At 37.9% G+C, this 17,635-nt stretch overlaps 1 protein-coding gene across 12 annotated transcripts in view; it reads right to left on the bottom strand.

Annotated features, from left to right (window-relative positions):
* PAK5 (p21 (RAC1) activated kinase 5) overlaps nt 1-11,062 on the bottom strand; it is a 255,099-nt gene extending 244,037 nt beyond the window's left edge. For 9 of the 12 annotated variants that reach the window (XM_015597089.2, XM_015597104.2, XM_015597095.2 and 6 more), the window contains exon 1: nt 10,761-11,062. The gene's annotated coding sequence lies outside the window, so the exon portion shown is untranslated. The remainder of the gene's footprint in view (nt 1-10,760) is intronic. The other 3 variants (XM_015597087.2, XM_015597106.2, XM_006921594.3) reach the window with 2 other exon arrangements.
* Nucleotides 11,063-17,635: the final 6,573 nt, after the last annotated feature.

The raw sequence follows: 17,635 nt of genomic DNA, 5'->3' as shown, positions 1-17,635 counted from the left end.
CCTCTAATCCAAAGATTACAAATTCAAAGGCTTCAAGGACCAAGAGGGTAATATAAACATGTAAAATGGTCTGATGAGTGGCAGGGAGTGGTGAGGACTGTGGCAAAGTGAAGACTCCATTACCTGCCTATGGTGGAGGCAGCTGCTACTCAGCCAAAGTGGAAACACGGTCAGTGTTGCTAAATTTTGTATTTGTGTATATACAATTTTTAAAGAGAAGCCATAAATCTGGATTTTTAGAGGGATATTTCACACTACATATGCCAAACAGAACACAATTAGGCCATAAGTCCTAAGTCTGGAAACTCGGCATTGTCAAATGTTAGTACCTGCTAGAATTCAGTGTTCTATAGCTTCCAGTTTTGAAAGGACAGCTCAACTAGATTTCACAGACAGTAAAAGTCTCCAGTTGTGGTTCTCCGATTCCTAGTTGTTAGTGCGCTCTAAGTGGCAAGTGTTTCTTTCAACCAGTGTAGGCTGCTAATATGCCAACACAGGCACCACCACAGGAATCCAGGCTAAAGTAAACACAGTGACTCCTTTTGTAGAGTATCTATACATTACCTTTAAAATCCCTTCTGATTATCACCCTAAATGCTTGTCTGAGAATCCTGCCACAAATACATGTGACCGACCAAAAGCTTGAAGAGACCCTGGGTCCCACACTGAGGAACGCCTTGCTTGGACCACTTAGTCATTTCCCTCCCGAGCCTTCCAGTTTTTCTCATTTTTAGGGCATCTGTTACTATGGAAACAAGTGGTGCCAAAGATCTGGGCAGAACTGAATAAAACCCCAGCTTTCAGTATAAAAATCAACTGATGTTCAAGCACGGGTCACATCACTAACCGAGTATATTCATACCAGGTTTGGGACAACAAAGTAGTAGTTGTAAGTTGCATCTAGTAATCAAATAATTATTCTTAATGTTTTCCAAGAAGCTCAGTTTATTTACTTTATTGTTGGAAAACTTGCTTTTGGCTTATCGTTTGTTCCATTACTTTCTCTCTTTTGAGAATATTGGTTACGTTCCTATCCAATACTAGAATTTTTGTCTCTAACCAGAAAGAGTATTAATCTTTCCTACACTAGAATTCAGTGTCTTTCATTTGTAGAAAGTTCAAAATGAACATTAGGGTGAAATTTTTTTTGTTTTTAAGAAAATGGATTAGATCATTGTTAGGTTCCATTCCAGAATTTTAAATCATGGCATTACCCTTTTGCATCTGGACTCGGTTTTTAGCTTAGGTAACATCCAGTCACCCACAAACATTAAAGACCTGACATACGTATGCAGAAATCCAGATGCTACAGAGGGATACAGAGACGAAGAGACCAGATACCTACTTTAGCAGAGTTCTCAGTCTAGTACAAGGGAGTCAAGTGAAAAAAAAAAAAACATCTAAAGAACTGTGATGAATGTGTTGAGAGGGATAACCCAGACCATATGGGAGAATTTTTTTGGTGGGGCGGGGATAGGGAAGGAATGGTAGCTGCGTAGAAGTTTTCAAGGAGAAGGTGATTATCAGATGTTCACTTGAAGGTGAGAATGAAGACAAAGAACAAATAAAAGGTTGACACACGGTCTAATTGAGAAATGTCAAGAGGAGTGGCAGTGGGGACAAGGAAGGGCAAAAACAAGAAAGTTTTAAGTTGATGAGATTTAGGGACTCCTTGCTATGAAGAGAAGGGAGAGTGGAGTTACTTGGAGTAGTAAGAAGATGGGACACAACTTGGAGGCACTGGTAATATTAAAAACTCTTGTAAAGGGTAAATAAATTACTCTTCAACTCGAGTCATGAATAGCTGTTATTGAAATATTATTGGAAAATTTCTTTTGTTTGTTTCCATCTCTCTAAAACCTAGAGAAGAGAAAACACTGTCCTAAAGACCACACAGATGAGGAAAGCTCTCCACTCAGTTTCTGTAAAATTTTGTTTTCCTTTAATCCCTCCTCCTTCCTCGGTATTTATATTTTTAGAGGTTAAATCATATCCACGTAGTAACTGTTCTTACTATGGAGGAAGAATCTTTTAAACAAATGAAGTAAAAGTTTTCTACTCTTCCATTCCAGGAAGTTCTCTTCCTAGGTCAGTAAATTGCACTAGAGCTAAATTAGGCAAGAGAGCAACTCAAGATGACAGTTAAAAACAATTAGCTAGAAAATCAGTGTTTTACACATACATTCATTTACATAACTCAAATGATCACGCTTAGAAGCAGAGATCAATTTCCATCCAGAAAACAGCTAAAGGGTTTCTTAAATTGTAACATCAACCTTAAATCTGAATCTTAATTGAAAAGAGAAGCTAACAATTGTTGACTCTATCATAGATCTTATACTTAGGACTGAAAGTGTGAGTGAGTGAGCCCTAGCCCATATCCCTGTACTTTGTTATTAAAAGTGATGGAACCAAAAATGTTTGGATAAAATCATCTCGACTCAGTTGGACAGTGGGGTAATGGAGGTTTGGGGGTGAACCAGCGCTTTAAGGAAAAACAAATTCACTCTTCATTGCCAATTTACCTTCATCACCAATGACATAGATGGTAATTCCCTTGAAAATTGGCAGAGAAAATCCTATAACTGATATCTGTTTTAAAATTTAAGTTAAATTTGTTTCTTATACAAAAAAATGAATATTGATCTTTGGCTTTGATCATTTAAGTAATCATAATACTGAACACAGCCAGACAGTCAATGCATTTACTTTCCCTTTTCAGGAAGAAATTTGCGTGAACAGAAATGCTGAATCAAAGGATTTGAGAGTCAAAGTGGGTTGATTAACCCAGAGATTTTCAAATTAGTGAAGGTTCTAGGACTCTGAACAAAACTTCTTACATACTGAGTTGCCATATGCCACAGTATTGATGGACAATTGGTTTCAGATAAGCCAGGGTTTGACTGCTTTTCGCTACCCTACGTACCTACATGACACTTTGCTTTGAATTACCTATTTTATAGAGCTCTATGATGATCAATTAAGATACACAGGTAAAATACTTGGATGAGGGCTTAATACATCTTGTGCAATCTACTTTTCTTATAATCTATATTGCTGTTGCACAAGCAGCTAATGTGTATGTATGTGTGTGTATGCATATGCATGTGTGTCTGTCTGGGTGAACAATTGTTACCTTTCTAAAACAGCTAGTAGAGCAGGCCTGATCCTAACATTTGAGGGGGCAGAAGCACAAATGAAGCACAAATGGAGTCTTGATTATTATATATCTAAACATTTAAATATGATAAATCAAGCTAAAATTATCAAATATGTTCTATGTGACTAGCTTGACAAACATGCCTTCCTAACAATCTAGAAGTCGGGTTTAAATTTAAAATACTTGAATACTTGAAAAAACAGGTCAGAACAGGAAGAACCAGCCCCCTGACTCTCCTTCCTGCTCTTTCCACCTTGGCCTCCATCACTATGTATAGACTACAACATCGCCGAGTCCAAACTCCATCCACATCTCCATTAAAGTCTTTCCTCAGACTGTCTTGGGCTCGGGAGCCTTATGAGAAGGAAGTCCAAGGTGTCAGGCATACAGAGCAGGACCCCAAGGCGGCGAAGGTGGCACGTGAGCCCTTTGATTGGTGCAGAAAGACTGTACAGGTGCACAGAGGTTTGAGTACACAGCAGCCAAGTTCTTTATGATAAAGTATCCAGGGCATGGGCCTCTCTTGGTTTTCAAGATTCTCTCTGTCCCATTTTTAGTGCAATTGAAGAATAATTACTTTTTTCCCTTCCATTTTTAAGTCTTCTCTCTTCAGGGAAAAGTTTATAAACAGTTATCAAAGTGACATGAACCTGAGCATTAAAATACCTGGTTAGCCACAGACATTTCCTATTTATGATGAGAACTGTAGGAAGAATACAAAATGATCTATGGATGATTTTTTAGTATTTTGTGCCAAAAGTTATTAGAACCAAGAGCCCAGCATTCACGGTGGACTAAACTCACACATCACTATAGGACTTGCTAAATGTAAAGTAATTCAGAACAAAAAGAAGCCTAGATTTGTGTTGGTACCTCATCTATTTCCAAACTATACTTCTTGCTTATGCTAAACAATTTCTTTCAGGTAATCCTTTCACCAGCTCTTGTCTCACCTGAGAATTGGCTCTCCCCTTCAGAAACCCTGCCCGTATATGAAGATCGAGTCTGAAAAGCTCCACTCTTCAGGACATATTACTGCTGACTCCAGAAGAAAAGAGCATCTCCTGTGTTCTGCACAATGGATCAGCCCTGAGCAGGCTGTTCTTGGCTGTTTCTCTAGTACCTTATGTCTAAATCCTGGAGCTATGTACCAGTTTGCTTCCAAGCCTGTTTTTTGGTGGTGGTTGCTGTCACTGTTTTTTTGTGCGCACACACGCCCTCATCTCTGGCAATTCTTTTAGCTATGTGATAATGGCCTAGCAAATTCTCTTTGCTCAAGTGAGAGTTTCTTTCATTTGCATGCAAACTAACAGTCACTGCTGATACACTTGGCAGAGCCCGACATGAGATAATCAATGAATATTTGTTACATAAATGAATAATTATAACCTAAATGTGTATCACTGCCATATTTATAAAATACGTTTTTTTCCTCTGTTTATGAAACAATACGTTATCATTCACTAAATTTTGAAATATCTGGGCAGGCATAAAAAATAAAATAAATGCCCTCCATCTTTCTACCACCTAAGCGTTGCCTAACTTTTTGTTTTCGTTCTAGTTTTTACATATCCATGTGATATTTCCATTCCACAAAACATACATCATTGTAATGCAGTAGTGCTTTTGGTTATTTCCACTTAAAATTGTGGTGAAGGTTGTTCCATGTCATTACATAATCTTTGAAATGATCAATTTTAACATCTTCGTAATAGTCTATATTCTGGGGACCTTAAAATACCTTTAACCAGCCCCCCGTTTTTAGTTATATAGATTGCTTAATTTTTTCTATTACAGAATATATAATAATCTTCTATATAAAATTTTGCCTGTATCTACTTTTTCAGCAAAGATTAAAATAAAAAGCCAGAGAAATAGTTCTCTCAAATAATTTGAACTTTTAAAGGCTTTTCACAAATATTTTCAAACTGTTCTCTAGGAAGACTGTATCACATTTCTTTCTTCCACCAGTAGTAATAATAATGCCTCACTGCATCCTTGTCATATATATACTGACTTTAACATATGTACATTTTGTTTGTTTGTTCACTACACGAAACATGACATCTCATTGTTTTAATTTGCATTTTAGTGATTAATAGTAAGAATATTTATTAAATATGTGTATTAACCTTCTTATTTCTTCCTTTTACTTATTCAGATATTTAGAAAATTATATCAGGGTGTTATTTTCTTCTTACTGATATGCAAGCACTCGGTGTCAATATTTTTCTCCATAATTATTTTCTGCTTTAAACTGTATTTTTTGCATATAAAAGTTTAAAAACATATTCAAATATATCTTTTGCTTTGTGAGTCTTTCCATCAATTTTATACTAGAAAGTCCTTGTCCTAAAATTGTTAAATATTTCCTTCTAGCTTGGTTTCTCACCGGGAAGATAAACTTTCTAACTTATTTGGAATTTAGTCTAGTGAGTCATGTAAACAGAGGTTCTAAGTTCCATGTTTTCTGCATACTTAGCCAATTTCCTTGTCAAATGCTCCTCATTATTTCAAAATCCTTTATTACGTTTCTTTTTCCAAAACTACCCAAGCCTATTTCCAGGCTATTCTAGTCCATCGAGCTGTTTGACTCTTAGACCGGTATGACACTGCTATGATGATTGCAGTTTGATCATAAGATTTATTTTTTATTTCTGGAAGGACAACCCACCCCCATATATATTCTTTTGAAAAATTTTCTTGACTATTGTTAAATATTTATTCTTCCAGATGGATGTCAGAATCATTTTGTCAAGTTTTCCCAATGCGATAAAACGAATTAATCATGGAAAAATAACCATTTCATAATATCCATCTTTCTACTCAAGAATAAGGTATGTTTTCATCTGTTCATTTTTTGCTTTATTTGCGTGAGTTAAATTTTATACCTTCCTAAGTTCTTAGATATATCTTATTATTCCCAAGTATTTTCTGTACCGTTACTATTTTTCCTAGGTAATTTATATTTTTGTGGATTCGTGAACAGAATCAATTTCTACTGTTTTTTTTTTTTTAGTCAGTAAATACTGACATTTTGGGTAGCCATTGATTTTTGAACATGTATCATTTAACCAACCACCTTACTGAAATCTCTTATTAGTTCTTTTAGGTTTTAGCTGACTTAATTTTGTATCTGTCACTTACAAACAAACTCAAGACACAATGTCTGATTTTTCATTACTTAGGTGAAAAGTTATACTTTTAACCATATGCATTAAATCAGCGGTCCCCAACCTTTTTGGCACCAGAGACCGGTGTTCCTGTGAGAATCTAATGCCTGATGATCTGAGGTGGAGCTGAGGGGGTGATTGTAGTGCTGGGGAGAGGCTGCAAATATAGATGAAGCTTCACTCACTGGCCCGCCTCTCATCTCCTGCTGTGTGGCACCCTTCCTAACAGGTCACAAACAGGTACTGGTCTGCAGCCCGGAGGTTGGGGACCTCTGCATTAAATGATACTTTTATTTTTAAAAAATAATCTTTTATGCAAATAATAAAATGACATGACATTGAGGCCACCCCAGGAATCCAAAATGCAACCTGTGTTCCTCTGCTGAACTACATTCATTTCCCCAAGTTACTGGGTCTTGCTATTCAAAACTACCAAAAGGAGCTCTGAATGAGAGACTTTAAGTCACTTCTCACTTGGATTAAACAAGACAAATAAAACAATTCAGTTGGTGATTAACAATTCTGACAACTGTGGAAGAAACACACCAGGAACCTGTTCTCAAATAAAGAACAATTTGTCTCTTATTTTAACCCCAGAGACAATAGGCAGGATGACTTTTTAAATGGAACAAGGCCCACCTAGATACATTTAGAGAGCAATTGCATAGTCTTCTATATATGAGCAGATTCCCGTTTCCCCAAATAAACACGTTTTATACTTTAAAAGATCAGGATAATAGTATCTACTAATTATTAATTTATCAAATATTTGTTGTGCATCTATCTGATTTGGATTCTGTGTTGAGAAAAATTAAAGGACTATTTATAATAATAAGTAAAGATAGAAACTGATGAGAATCTGGCATATAAAGAAGCTCAATAATGTTATTATTATTACACAAAATATGATTATTATTTCTTAATCTCTAGAAGTCTAAAAGTCTAGTTCACCATTGTCTTCCTAGGGCTTAGCATGGCAAATATAAATATCCAACAAATACTTCTGAAATATTTGTTGACTGACTCACATATTTTTACAAAATCCTCAGTTGTCAGATAATATTTTGACTCAATTCTTAATGGCTTGCGTAAAACCAATTGTTAGAAAATACATTTGTTAAAGCCAAGAATACTCCTCTTTTGAAGTCAGAATCGGGTTCTAAATCGCTTTTTATACAAGTTAGTAAAAAAAGTTCCTAAAAAATCAGATCTTCAAATTGGCACGGAAAAATTCTATAAGGGTATTCATTCCTTCACTCATTCACCAAACATTTATTGAGCATCTTTTCATTGCAAAACAAAATAAATGGCCATCACAGAACTTATAGACATTAAATAAATAACCAAACAAATAAATAGGAAATAAGTGCTATGGAAGAAGAGAAGGGTGATGAAAGATTTGGGTTTTGAGGAAGGAAGATCAAAGAGGCCCAAAGGATGAGTAAAGCTTGGACCGGCAAAGTATAGGGTGAAGTGCTTGGGATATTCAAGAAACAGATCAGTGTGATAGCAGCAAGAGGAAGAGAAGCCCAAGATGAGGCAGGCCAAGTACCAAGGACTCCGAGAGTCTGTGGAATCTCTCCCAGGAATGTATTTGCATTTTACGCAGGATACTGACATGATCTTATCTGTTATGGATGAAGGATTAGAGAGGCCAAGCAAGGAACCAGGGGTCTTGTTAGAAAGTTATACTAATAATCAAGGTGAGAAATTTGAACTTGAAGTTTGATGTTGGTCATGGCAGGGGTGGAAAGTAGAATCTATCAAGATATATTTAGAGGTATGAGTAGAGGACAAATCTATAAGACTTTGTAATGATTCTGGATGTGAAAGGCAAAGAGAATCTCTGGAGGTATCTAAGATGATTCTTGAGTTTCTGGCTAAAGCAACTCCATGGACACTGGTGCCATTTATCAGGATGAGAAAGATTAGAAAGGTGTTAAGATCGGGGTATTTTTGTTGCTGTTGTCATTTTTGTTTAGGTTTTTTTTTTTTTTCAGTTTTTTTAATTTTGCTTAGTGTGGTTTTCTGCTGTTTGTTTGGCATATTGGGCTGAACAGTGTTCCCCCAAAATTCATATCTAACTGGAACCTAACAATGTTGAGTTTATTTGGAAATAGGGTCTTTACAGATGTAATCAAGTTAAAATAAAGTCATACAGAATTGGGGTGGGCCCTAAATCCAATGAATGGTGTCCTCATAGAGAGAACTTTGCCATGTGAAGATGAAGGCAGAGATTCTGATTATGCTGTCACAAGTCAAGGAACACCTTATCTTCCCCTAGAAGCTTCAGAGGGAGCATGGCCTTGTCTATACCTTGATTATGGACTTCTAGCCTCCAGATCCGTGAAAGAATAATCTGTTGTTTTAAATTACCTAGTTTTTGGTAATTTGTTATAGCAGCCCTAGCAAACTAATACAGTTGGGAAGATTAAATGAAATCACATATTTGAACCTGACTAGCATAAAACAGGGCACACAGTATACATTAAATAAACATCCATTTCCCTTCTTCTTATAATGGTCAACACCATTTTTTTGGTGGCTTACATTATGAGTAATCCAAACACCTTCCTATTTAGGTAAGTCTTACCTAAAGTTTTTCTAGGCTTGTTTTACAGATGAGGAAATTGAGGCTTGGGAAAGTTAAATAGCTTGCCCAAGAACACAAAGCTAAAATCAGAAGTCAGAGCTCAAAGTCAGCTGTCTTATTATCAAGATGATGCCATACCCTAGAACACCTGCCTCTCACACCTGCAGCGTTTTAGCAAACTCTGACAAAGATGCATTGCCAAACTATTTACAATGCCTGAAATTAAAACACATTTATTTACAAAGTAACAAATTGCAGGAGCCAATCTCTACACACTCACAGAAGAACAGAAAAATTTTATTCTAAGACCAATGCTCTCAATGAACTTGTCATCAACTTCTATTACTTCCATTAGCAGTGCTTCTGCTTTGCACATATGTATTCAAAGTCACGGCACTATTCAGATTGGACATTTATGACTTTAATTTACTTAAATGTATTTTCCTCAAGCATTCCCCATTTCATTTTGATGATACTGACTCATTTTTGCTACCTAAATAGACTATAAAATAAGTACTGTGTGTAGGGATGGTGGCATCTCTAAACTTTGCAGTCGCAGATGTCCACTCTTTAAATTATAAAGCAAAAAATAAAAGCATATCCTAAATTTACCTTTCCTCCCTAACTCAATAGAACAGATACACAAATATACAGTGACAGAACTGTTATTATGGGGTGTCAATTTCATAGAATTCTAGTGTAGGAAGGGCTTCTAAAGAGCATCTAGTCCATCTGGACTCATGTAAGAGAGAATGTCTACATGTCACCAGACCCCAGCAGAGAAAAAGATGAGCTGAGTTCTGTGAGTTAACTAAGACCCTATGACTATTTCTTGACATAACCCTGTGGAATGCCAGCTTTCCTGATTTCCCCAAAGTATATTCAGCATTCTAAGCTGTCATCAACTATTAAAGATGACACTTTCCTCTGTGGCTTTGTGCCAATTTCTCTTTTTTCTTTATTAATTTGGCCTTAAAAACCCCACCACAGACAGCCCCACTGTTTCAAATTATCTTAATATCTAATGTTGAATTAACTTGCATCCCATGTTTAAAGCTCCAGATAGACACACATGAGTTCAAGAAGGGCTAACACGCTTCTCCAAACTGGGCACTCATCTCTGGACTTCTCAAGTTTACCCTCCAGGAGGCTGACATAGCATTCAATTTTGACAAGAGTTTGGAACTGAGATCCTCTTCCACACTCTACCCACACCCGTGCCCATGAGCAGAAGTTCTCTCTCTTCATTGCAACCCACCATGCACATACACACCAAGGCAAGTAACAAAGGAAAACACAGCCCTAAAAAGGCTCAGCTACTGCATCTTCCAGTGCACACCTGCCAAGAGACAAAAACCATACGGGAATCCTGCCCCGGCAATATGTCCAACACTCCTCAGGAGATGTAGACACCGTGACACCCTCGGGCGTGCGCGGCTGTTATACACAAAGAACTGGTGCTGGGATTGCTACCGGTCCGGGGGACCAGCGCACTCCCAAGACTGGTATTCGGGGTTCTCCCCCACGCCCTCCTGCCCAGAGGAAACGAACTATCCTTTATTTGACCCGTGGCGAGCCCAGGATGGATGGTAGCGCATGGGTGTGTGTGAGGGGGGCGGGGGGGGGGCGGTCCCCGGAGCCCTTCCCTCCAGCCAGCCGGTCCCCAGCCTTTGACATCTCCTAGGAGATGCACAATTGCGCGCTGTCACAGATGCCCGCTTTGCAGCCTCTCTCAGCAAAGCAAGATGCCCCGGGTCCCAGCCGTGCGCATCCCCGCAAGTGCCCCTCCCCGCGCCCATCTACCCAGGCAGCCCCGCCAAGCGCGCCTGCCTACCTGGTGGCTGGCTGTCAGCGAAGCGGCGGCGCCTCATCCCCTTCGCCTCAGCTGCTACATCGCTAGAAGCGCCATGTTCCCAGTCTTGCCCAGCGCACGCGGGGCAACTACTATGGGCTCGGTAGGGGCAAAGAGGGCGGGGGCCGGCAGTAAAGGAGGTGGGGGAAGCAAAGCCAAAGCTTTCTACTCTCCACCCAAGCCTTCCCCAGCTACTGAGCATGCCCAGCTGCCCGGCGTCGCCCCTAGGACTTTCCGTGAGCGCACGCAGCTGTTCCGGGTTTTCGTGGCAACCGGCGGGAGGCTGGCGGTAGCAGCTGCGGGGGGTGGGGGTGGAGAGGTGTTGGGGGAGGGTCGGGGGAGTGTCTACACTCCGCAGAGCCCGAGCTGGAGGAAGCCTTCTTTCGCCCATCCAATCATACTTATCCTCTACCCTCCCCAGTGGGGGCAGCTCCTGCACGCTCCCTCCCCACATGCTCCAGCTTTGCAGAAATTTTGTGCGGGACTTGTGCAGGGCTGAGCTTTGCTTAAGAGAGCCAAGAGTAAGAGGGGGCGGGGCTGAGAGATAGATCCTTCGGCTAGCCTCATTGCTACCACCTGCACCCCGTGCTTCTCAAACTTCAAAGTGCCTGTGAATTAACATGCAGATTCGGATTCAGTTGGTCTGGCCTGAGGCCTGAGATTCTACTAGCCAAATAAGCTCTCAGGTGATGCGATGCTGCTTGGTCCTGCCACCATACCTAGTGGCAAGGATCTAGAGAAACCCACTCTGTGATCTCCCAGCCCAGAAATGATTTCTGGTGTCCAGAGAGGGCTAACAAGTGAAGGTGTCCCTTGGGGGGGTAGGGGGGGGTCGCTCTACGCGCCCTAGGAGGAATCTCAAATTGGCTACTTTCTGACAGAATTCGAGGCTAGGGGGGAGATGGATTTCTTGATTTCTCCATGTTCGCCCTGCTAGTTTGCTAGCAAACTACTTGCTAGTTAAGCCTCTACTCAAGTCTGAACCAGTCTGCCTTGGCCGTTCCCTGTTTTTCCTGAACCGGGACAAAAACTCAGACTGGGCATCAAAGTGTCAATTTGTTGTACGTGTAATGGTAAGACTGAGCGTGCCCATTTTAGAAGACTGATAAGAGTAAAGTGTTTATGTACCAACAGTTGACAAGGCTTTCAGATGAGTGATGTTTGAGCTGAAGCTTACCTTGAGATTTATCTTAAATATCGAGATTCATCTTAAATCCCCGTTGTCCACTCCCTTCCCAACCCCCAAAGGCTCCAGCATTGTCAAGAGTATTCACTGTTTACAGTGAGAGACATTCACAAAACCAGTCATGAGTTTTCAACCTTGGAAATGAAAATGCACACCTTTGTCTGTCCTCAGATGCCTTAACAGTGCCCTCACGAGCCAGTGATATTATTGCAGAAATGTTGTAAAAATCAGACCCTAGAGAACCCAAGCAGCACTCCCCAGAGTTGGAGAACTCAGGTTTATTATGCCACAGGTGCCAAAGGAGCTCACGTGCCACTTTGCTTATATAGAGCTTATTTGGCATGAGCCGGTTGGTTAATTTGTCCTCAGACTTTACAAAATGTGAGAGTTGCTAGGGGGTACAGGCAGTTACATTAGTTGCTTAGACAGAACAAGCAAGAGGAAAGATGAGTCTTTAGTTAATTTTGAGTATGGTCAATGCAGCAAGCAATCTACAGAAGCAGAACAAAGAGCTGATTAGCCTTTTGAATGCAAATTCTTCTTCAATATGGTATCTGATCCCATGACTGGATAGCAGATTAAAAATAAGAGTTTGTATATACTGATACTCTATTATGCTCAATACTCTAAACAGTTTTCTAGTTAATGATACAATCTATATCACTTCCCTCTTGCTTGTTTTCCATTCACTCAGTACCCTCAGCGTAGTAGATGCTGTATGAAAACAGAAACGGTATGATAAATGGATGATTACTTTTCTCCCTCAATATTCCTATGTATAAAGGATAAATATGTCCTAGTACATCAAACCCTGTTTTGTTGTTTAAAGGAATAGGAATGTCTAAATCCATCTCTTAATTCTCTAAGCCACTCACACAGCCCTAATTACCAATCTACCACCCCCACCTTTATTTGCATAAGTATTTTCTATTTTCGAGTTTCTTTTATGTCTGCTGGCACAGATGCAAAAACCAGAAAATATTGTATAGAGGTATTGTTTATTTGTGATTGATTGATATCAATTAAAATTTTGCTTTGAAATACTGAGCTTTAATCACTTAAAATAGCTTTGCTGTTATAGATAAAGCTCATGTTTGGGTGATTGTCTCTACTGGTTAAATACTATGATTATTGTTAGTTGCCTCAAATTCATTTAGGAGTTATGCAACATAAACATTATAAATGAGTAAACTACTATTTCTGTAAATATTACATTGCATTAAGTCCTAGGGGTTTTCTTTCTACATAACATAATTTCTTGAGAGTATAGCAGGCAGGATGTTGATTAAGAACCAATACCTGTGGGTAGGAGATACAGGAAGCAAGAGTGGGCAGCAGTAGAAGTTAAGCTATGATGTAGGCCAATGACAGTTTTGGCTACCAGCCCTCCAGGGAGCTCTGGAGCTAGGGTGACCCTTCAGAGTTGTCCTGAGTTGATTTGAGTTGTCCAGTCCTCTGTATACTCACAGTAATCATTGAGTGTGAGATGCCTTAAAAGGGGCATGAACTTGAGGCAGCTCTCTGAAGCTGAGGTAATACCTGAGGGAGAGAACAGCTAAAGGCCTTCCCTCAGCAGTAGTCCTTACAAGCTGAGTTAACAGGTCCTTCACTTAAGAGGTTTCTAAGTAATATGTTACTTTGTCCACCATGCAAATACATTTATCGAGTACATCATTTTTGAATACACAAAGTAAAGCTGATTTGTCAGATTAAAAAATTTTATTTTTTAAAATAAATAATAGGCTTTCTCCATGGCCCTGAGATTTAAAAGTTGGAAAATTAACTGTAATCAGCAATTGGGAGGAGGTCACTGAGAGGACGTGACCCCCAGTTGATCCCTGAGCTGGACCAAGGCAGTCGGAGGCTCCTCATCTCTCCCATGTCCTTGAAATGTAAGCTCTGCCCACTGTTCCCACAGTAGGACCTGGTTTCAAGGACATAACTTTGATAAAATAATGTGTTGTTGAAACCATCTGAACAGTATACATGACCGAACCCAGTTAAGGCCTTTATATAAACTTTTAAGATTCTGGAGGGTGACTGCAAAGATCTACTCATCTTGCGGCCCAGGACCAGGATAAGCCTCCTAAGTTCCCTTGCTTATTAAAACTTCCATCTACCAATCTGGAGTGGTCTGCTTCTTTTTTAGGTCTCTCTTGGCCCTCCCTGTATTGGAGACCAGTTTCAGATTTCACCTGGAAGCTCCTGAGTTTGCTTCTCTTACTCAATCTCTCCTAGAAAATAGAAGAAGAGAGAGTACTGGCTAACTTATTTTATGAGGCCAGTATTACCCCGCTACTAAGAACAAACACAATAAGGGGAAAAATATATAGACAAATATGTCTTTTAAATTTCAAAAAAAAAAATTAACCAAACCAAATCTTAATGTACAAAAAGAACTATATATGATGATCAATTGAAGTTTACCCCAGAAATGTAAGGCTGCTTTAGCATTTAAAAAATTAGTTGATGTAATCCACCATATTAATGAACTCAAAAATAAAAAATGTGATTATATCAATTGATGCAGAAAAAATATGATAAATTTAACACATATTCATGATTAAAACTCTCAGCAAATTGGGAATAGGGAGAAATTACCTCGACTTGATTTAAAAGGTCCAAAAAAACCCTCCAACTTACAACAAACTTAATGGTGAAAGACTGAATTCTTTTCCTCTAAGAAGTGGACCAAGGCTGATAAGTCTGTTTCCACCATCTTACTCAACATAGTACTAGAAATTCTAGCCACTGAAATGAGAAAAGAAAAATAAATAAAAGACATTAGGTTGGGAAGGAATAAATAAAACGGTCTCTATTTTATAGATGACATGATTGTCCACATAGCAAATACCAAAAAGTCTACAGAAATAATTCCTAGAACTATAAAGTGAATTCAGCAAGGGTGCAGAATACAAGCTCTACATACAAAAGTCAATTACATTTTGGATTACATGGAGATAATGAAATTTAAAATACAATATCACTTACATTTGTTCCAAATGAAATAAAATACTTAGGTATACACTTACAACATGTACAGGGTCTGTATACTGAAAATTATAAGATACTAATTAAACAAATCAAAGAAGACCTGAATAAATAGAGAGACATACTGTGTTCAGGAATTAGAAGATTTAGTATAGTAAAGATATTAATTTCCCCCAAAATTTATCTAAAAGTTTACTTAGTTCCTGTAAAAATTCCAGTATGATGTTGTAGACGTGGTCAAATTTATACTAGCATTTATATGGAAAGCCATGGGCTCTAGAATAGCAAAATAATTTGACAAAGAAGAATAAGGTGGCGAGAATCACTCTCTCCAATATTATGACTTTTTCTACAGCAAAAGTAGAAAAAGAACTATACATGATGGTCAAATGAAGTTTACCCCAGGAATGTAGGGCTACTTTAGCATTTAAAAAATTAGTTAATGTAATCCACCATATTAACGAACGCAAAAAGAAAAATCAAGGTAGCATATTTGCAGAGAACCTAGAAATAGACTCACAAATATGACCAACTGATTTTTGACAAAGGTGAAAAAGCAATTCAATGGGCAAAGAATAGCTTTTTCAACCAATGGTACTGGAACAACTGAATATTCATAGGCAAAAAGTGAACCTCCCTACAACTAACATTATACCCAATGGTGAAAGACTGAAATCTTTTCTCCCAAGATCAGGAACAAGGCAAGGATGCCCACTTTTGCCACTCCTATTCTACATAGTATTGGAAGTTCTACTCAGAACAAACAGACAAGAAAAAGAAATAAAAGAAATAAAATTGGAAAGGCAGAAGTAAAATTACCTCTTTGCAGAAAATGTGAACTTGTATGTAGAAAACCCTAAAGATTTCACACCCCTGAAAAAGTTAGAATAGATGAATTCAACAAAGTTTCAAGTACAAAATTAACACACAAAAATCCTTTTCATTTCTATACACTAACAATGAAAAATCTAAAAAGGAAATTCAGAAAACAATTTTATTTTCAATAGTATAAAAAGTAATAACATACTTAGGAATTAATCTAACCAAGGAAGTGAAAGACTTGTACACTGAAAACTATAAAACACTGTTGAAAGAAATTAAAGAAGACAAATATAAATGAAAAGACATCACATGTTCATGGATTGGAAGATTTAGTATTGTTAAGAAGTCAGTGCTAACAAATGCATTCCCTAGAAAAATCTCAATGATTATTTTTTTTTGCAGAAATAGAAAAAAATATATCCTAAAATTTATATGAAATCATTAAGACCCAAATAGCCAAAACAATCTTGAAAAGGAAGAACAAAGCTGGAGGGCTCAAACGTTCTGATTTCAAAACTTAACTACAAAGCTACAGTAATCAAAACCATATGGTACTGGATACAGATAGACTTAAAGACCAATGGAATAAAATAGAGAGCACAAAAATAAATCCTCACGTATATGGTCAAAAGATTTTTGACACGGATTCCAAGACCATGTAATGGGGAAAGAATAGTTTTTTCAACAAATGGTGTTGAGAAAACTGGTTATTTACTTACAAAAGAATGAAGTTGGCCTTTTACCTTAAACCATACATAAAAATTATTTTCAAATGGGTAAAATATCTGAACATAAGAACTAAAATTATGAAACTCTTGGAAGAAAACATAGGACAAAATCATCATGAGGTCGGATATGGCAATGGTTTCCTCTTTATAACACCAAAAGCACCGAAAACAAAAGAAAAATTAGATAAATTAGACTACATCAAAATTAAAATCTTCCATACAAAGGACATAATCAACACAGTGAAAAGGCAACCCACGGAATGGGGCAAAATATTTGCAAATTATATATCTGATAAGGGATTAATATTCATAACATATAAAGAACTAAAACTCAACAAACAACCCAATTTAAAAATGACCAAATCACTCAAATAAACATTTGTCCGAAGAAGATATACAGATGGGCAATAAGCACATGAAAAGATGGTCAATATCACTAGTTGAGGAAATACAAATCAAATCCACAATGTGAGGATGCCACCTCACACCCATTGGGATGGAGATATACACATGGAAAAAAAAAACCTCACAAAAATAAGTGTTGGCAAGGATGTGGAGGAATTGGAACCTCTGTGCACTGGGAATGTAAAATGGTACAGCCACCATGGTAAATAGTATGGTATAGGATCCAGAAATTCCACTTCTGGGTATATAACCAAAAGAATTGAAAGCAGGGAATTAAACTGATGTTTTGACATCAATAATCACAATAGTTTTGTTTACAATAGTAAAAAGGTAGAAACAACTCAAATGTTTACTGACGAATGAATAAACAAAATATGGTGTGTGTGTATAATAGAATATTACTTAACCTTAAAAAAGAATGTAATTCTGATACATGCTATAATATGGATGAACTTTTAAAATATTTTGCTAAGTGAAGTAAGCCAAACACAAAAACACAAATATTGTTTGGTTGCACGTATATGAGGTATACAGAATAGGCAAATTCACATAGACGGTAAGTAGAATAGTGTTTACCAGGACCAGAGGGAAATGGGGAGGAGAAAGAGTTATTGTTTAATGGGGACAGAGTTTCAGTTTGGGATAAGAAAAAAGTTCTGGAGATGGATAGTGGCTGTGGTTGCAAAAATAAGATGAGTGTTACAAAAATTAATTCAAAATGGATC

Source organism: Pteropus alecto, unplaced genomic scaffold (genome assembly GCF_000325575.1).
Source record: "Pteropus alecto unplaced genomic scaffold, ASM32557v1 scaffold45, whole genome shotgun sequence".
In the NCBI taxonomy this organism is placed as follows: domain Eukaryota; kingdom Metazoa; phylum Chordata; class Mammalia; order Chiroptera; family Pteropodidae; genus Pteropus; species Pteropus alecto.
The sequence above is the reverse complement of the archived record's forward strand: the minus strand, read 5'-3'. Positions and strand labels throughout refer to the sequence as shown.